Consider the following 6,137-nt stretch of genomic DNA (forward strand, 5'->3'; position numbering starts at 1 on the left):
GGAAGGGCAACCAATCTGTCTAAAAATCGACCTCATACTTCGCATGTAATGATAAAAGGGGGTAGGGCCATTGTTGCTACGTGTCTGATAATTATATAAGTAATCATTGGAGTAATTTCAGTCCACGTTTTTACAAGTACAACGTCTAGTGTCACAATTTGCCTTGCATTTATAGCAAATAACGTTCAAAAGTTTATCTGGCGCGACTTGTAGTTTAGTTTTAACGGATACAAGAATGCTGAAAACAGTGATAAGCCCCAGTTCGAGGGATCCAAATTAATCATTTCTTTAATCCACTCTCTGACTTAGAAAAATTCTTGCAGTGCTCCTCTTCTGCAGCTGTAGTTAGTGGCAATGAATGAATTTATAAATATGATATTGTGTTAGACAATACTTCACAAAGCAAATCTCCTATAAGTGTCTCTATGGTATTCCATCGTACAAAGTCGATATGACATCGACACCAGAATATATCTTTCTGCTCTATGAAATCCTCATATAGGAAGGTGAAGATAACGAACAGTGATCCATCTCGTAACTCCTATAAGCAATACAAAATAGAGAGGTGGGTAAACACAGATCTCGACCCCTGGATATACCAGAAGTGGGATCAGGTGCCTATGAGGAGTAAGCACCCCCTGTTGACCGGTTACACCCGCTGTGGGCCCTATATCTTGATCAGGCAAACGGAGTTAACCTTATTCAAAATCATTGTGCCAAAAACGGCCTAACAATCGATATGAAACAAGTCAGACAAATTTGACCCAATGGTAGGTTGTATTGGCAAAGTAGATTGTTATAACGACCATAGAATTTGCGAAATGCTGACTTTAAATGAGACGGTTGAAACCCCTGCACCATCAACATGTTTGTCAGTAGCCTGTCTCCATTTTAAAAAAAATGGATATAAACTGAATCTGTTAATAACAATTCCGGAGAGGACAAATATAATTGTCATAAATATTGCCCTTCACTACCGATTGATATTACTAATCCCCTCCCTCCCTCCCTCTCTCTCTCTCTCTCTCTCTCTCTCTCTCTCTCTCTCTCTCTCTCTCTCTCTCCTTTCATTTTTTTTAAAGTGATGTGGACGTTTGTGTGTACAAACGTACGCCTGGCTACGCGCCTGCTCGTGGTATACCAATGGTACCATAGTTGGATTTCTCACCATTTGTAACCCAAACTCGTTCAGAGTACACAAGGGTCCAATAGTATCAATGACTTCAATATTTATTATTGGCAAATCGATGATGGTACCATTGGGGTTACTATGAACGCACCCGATATAAAGCCCGGTCAGTGGCGGATCCAGAGGGGGGGAATGATTAACGTAAAGTTAGTAAAACTGACACTTAACAAATCTGTTTTTATGTCCACATGATCCATGCCATTATACTCTATCGGTGCAAGTACTCCGTTGACCATCGTGACCATGGTGAAAAGATTCAGTAACGCATGGGTTCAAGATTTTTGAAGTGATTGATCTATTTATTTTTCTCAAAAACAACATAAATGAGAGTTTTCTTTGTCTAATACATACCGCACGGAACGCACAGACGTATTAAGAAACAGAATATGCCCCATACTTTGAATGAAAGTAGTTACTTTTATCAAACACCTGTGTTTAATATCGAGTGCCATTGTTTTGGCAACAGTTTTTAGTAGAACTTTATTATACAATCTTATAAATTGCAAATTCAATTCTTTTTAGCTTACCTGAGTTGAAAGCTCAAGTGAGCTTTTCTGATCGCTTTTTGTCCGTCTGTCTGTCTGTTAAACATTTAAATTTTCAACTTCTTCTCCAAAACCACTGGGCCAATTTTAACCAATGTTGGCACAAATCATCCTTGGGTGAAGGGGATTCAAAATTGTTCAAATGATGGCCAACCCCCTTATCCAAGGGGAGATAATAGCAAATCAGTAAAAATACAGTGAATTTTTTTTTAAATCTTCTTCTCCAGAACCAGTAAGCCAATTTCATTCAAACTTAATGCAAATCATCCTTAGTTGAAGGGAATTCAAAAGTGTTCAAATTAAGGGCCAGGTTCTCTTCAAAGGGGAGATAATCACAAAAGTGTAAAAATAGGATGGGGTCATTTAAAAATCTTCTTCTCATGAACCACTGTACCAGTATAGTTCAAATTTACGTGGAAGTTTGCTGACATAATGGAGATTCAAGTTTGTTCATATCATGGCACCCTGGGGTCGGATGGCCCCACAATAGGGGAAACCATATTTTATATGTATTTATATAGGAAAAATCTTTTAAAATCTTCTTCTCAAGAACCATTGAACCAGAAGAGTTAAAATTTACATGGAAGTTTCCTGACATAGTGCAGATTTAAGTTGTTCATATCATGGCCTCCAGGGGTCGGGTGGGGCCACACTAAGTGAAATCATATTTCATATGTGTTTATATAGGAAAAATCTTTAAAAAATCGTCTTCTCAAGAACCATTGAGCCAGAAGAGTTGAAATTTACATGGAAGCTTTCTGACATAATGCAGATTCAAGTTTGTTCATATGATAGCCCCCACGGGTCGGGTGGGGCCACAATAGGCGAAACTATATTTTATATGTATTTATATAGGAAAAATCTTTAAATATCTTCTCAAGAACCATTGAGCCAGAAGAGTTCAAATTTACATGGAAGCTTCCTGACATAATACAGATCCAAGTTGTTCATATCATGGCCCCCAGGGGTCGGGTGGAGCCACAATAGGGGAAACCATATTTTATATGTGTTTATATAGGAAAAATCTTTTAAAATCTTCTTCTCAAGAACCATTGAGCCAGAAGAGTTCAACTTTACATGGAAGCTTCCTGACATAATGCAGATTCAAGTTTGTTCATATCATGGCCGCTGGGGGTCGGGTGGGGCCACATTATGGGGAAACCACATTTTATATGTATTTATATAGGGAAAGTCTTCTTCTCAAGAACCATTGAGCCAGAAGATTTACATCGAAGTTTCCTGACATAATTCAGATTTAAGTTTGAAGCTTTATGACATAGTTCAAATTCAAGTTTGTTGAAATCATGGCCCCCGGGGTGTCAGGTTTTGCCACAATAAGGAAAACCGTATTTCATATGTGTAAATATATTATAAATTTTTAAAAATCTTCTCAAGAACTACTGTGCCAAAAAAGTTGAAATATACATGGAACCTTTATGACATAGTGCAGTTTCAAGTTTGTTCAAATCATAATCTCCGGGGGTCAGGTATTATATTATCATGACAGGATGATCCAATTATTTTTCTTTGAGTTGTGGTGGATGCATAAGGAACGGTGAATGTAAAACAATTTGTGAATGCTTCTCCTACAAATGGCTCATTGAATACTGCATAAATTTGAAACTTTTTATATACAATCATGATTATTCAACAAGGCATATTATTATGACATTGGTCATTAAATCTTCCTGTACGCACAAAGTGCAGTTCATAATGTCTTTGTTACAGCTGTAAGTTTTCTCCAGTTATGCTATGCATTAAGGGTATGAGACTTAACTTGGAGCATGTTCAATTTGTAAAGTTGGGAAGACATTTGGTTTTTTTTATTAAAACACTCTAATTAATTACAGCATCGGTTTGTGAACTTGTTGACATGTGTATACCCAATTACCTGTCGTCATCTCTCTCTGTTACACTTTTAAATTCCAGAAACACTGGACTAAACTTGAATAAAATTCTTGGGTAACGGGGATTTAAAAATTGTTTAAATGCTCCTTATACAATACAAAATAAAGTTAGTTAAATCGTGAAATGGGGATACAGAGCGGGAAAAACCCATTTAATTTACATGGAAGCTTTCTGATATAGAGCACAATAAAGTTTGTGAAAATGATGGCCATAAAAGTGTGGTCACAATAGGGCAAACCATTTTTACATGTCTTTGAATAGAAAATAATCTTTAAAATTTAATTTTTGTATCAAGAACCACTGGGCCACAAAGTTTGAACTTGCATAGAAGATACCTGACATAATGCAAAATAACGTGTGTAACAGTCATGACACCTGGAGCTCAGATGCAGACATTATCAAAGAAACTATTTTTACATTGGTTTTAAATGTATTATGAAAACCTTTTTTCTTAAGAACCTCTGAGCTAGAAGTATTTCAATGTACCTGAACCTCCCCAACACAGTGCAGAATCAAGTTTCTTAAAATCTGACATGGCTCCTGAAAAGTTAATGGAATAACAATGGGAAATTCATTTTCCATGTGTTAAAGTGACTCAGGTGAGCAATGTGGCCCATGGGCCTCTTGTTAATCATAAAATTTAAAAGTTATTTACAAAATTTTCACACTGCTACATGCACATCATACATGTGCCAACAATTCACCTTATTTGTAGCAATTATTTATAATTCATATCGGAAGGGCTACTTATGCATCATGTACCAAAACAATGGCACTCGATATGAAAAGAAAATAGATTCATTCCTTAAATAATAATGTAATATGTGACAGAAAAACTTAGAATTGTGGATTTACTTGATGATGTTAATCAATATGACAATCTTTGATATCTTTTCACCTTAGTAACGCTACATCTTCCATCTTTTCACCCTGCGTTATTTTCATTTTCAAGCATTTCATCAAAATATAGACTATTATGAACCCCAATTTAGTAAGAAATTGAATGTCTTTTTATATTCTTGTGACACATTATCATGGTTCTTTCTCAAATTATTTCAAACCTAGAATTCAGCTCATGAAGCAAACGTCCGTGCGAATTTTCTTAGGTACTCGATATTAATTAAATACTAGTGTTTGAGAAAAGTAACTACTTTCATTCAAAGTATGGGGCATATTCTGTTTCTTAATACGTCTGTGCGTTCCGTGCGGTATGTGTTAGACAAAGAAAACTCTCATTTATGTTGTTTTTTGAGAAAAATAGAAAGACAGATCGCTTCAAAAATCTTGAACCCATGCGTTACTGAATCTTTTCACCATGGTCACGATGGTTCACGGTGAAGTAGATGCCATAGCACTGAAATATAAAGTGCATGTAATAAGAGGGGTAAAGCATGGTCACGTTTATTTTTTAAAAAGGGCTTGGGAATGTCATAAAAATCCCTAGCTTCGTTAATGTCGGACCTTGTCAAATTTGAGGATACCGCTATTCACCAACAATGATCGATTATAACAGCATCGAAATAAATCCAACTTTCCCTAGCATGATTCGCAGAGATTTCATGTGATCATCTCATGGTTTCACACCAAATATCAGCAACCGGTAACGATCATCATCTTTTACCAGAGCCATGCCGTTGTTTACAAACGACTTTATCAACATTGCACGGTGCACTGTATCTTTGAGTTAGACCACAAGATTGGGATGATAATCCACGTAAGTTCACAATCTTAATCCGGGGTGTGACTTACAAGATCTTTGTAACACATGTATTTTTTCAAATCATTACGCTCTCTCGGTCGCGTGCTTTAAGCTAGTTCATAATCCGTTCATAGTCAATATGATCGGATTTTGTCGCGTGCTGAAATTGGTTGGTTCATAGAGGAAAATTTGTAATATAAATATAGTGTTTTGAACACTGAAATCTGTATCTACACAATATTCATTAAACTGTGTATCAAATGATTTTCAATGATATAGTCTATTCTTTCATTAATTATGCATAAGAATTTAATACGCAATAGTACGGAAGCCGATAGCTGCCATGGTATAGAATTAATATTTATTTCACTGGCGGCCGCCACTTCATTTATGTGGCCAGGAGCGGATCCAGGAATTGCGGTTACGGGGGGGGGGACGCCACTTTATGAGCCAGGGGGTCTGGGGGCGAAGCCCTGGTGGGGGCCTAGGAGGCGAAGCCCCCGGAAGCTCCTGGATTTTACAGATTTTACAGGGCTTGAAATAGATCTCTTATTTAGTCTTTTGTACTATTTCCTATCATTTTTTTATGAGGGGAAATTAATAAAATGACGCAAATTTTAAGGTTTTTTGGAAAAAAATTAAGTTCTCCCAATAAAGTAATTCAAGAAATCAATAGATTTTGTCATTTATTTCTAAGGGAGTGGAAGAAATTATTGCTTTTTACATCGTTTAGTACATTTTTCTAAACAAGATACCACGATTTACCTTAAGTTTGAAAATTTTAGGGGGAGGGGGC

This window comes from Ostrea edulis, chromosome 7 (assembly GCF_947568905.1).
Source record: "Ostrea edulis chromosome 7, xbOstEdul1.1, whole genome shotgun sequence".
Classification (NCBI taxonomy): domain Eukaryota; kingdom Metazoa; phylum Mollusca; class Bivalvia; order Ostreida; family Ostreidae; genus Ostrea; species Ostrea edulis.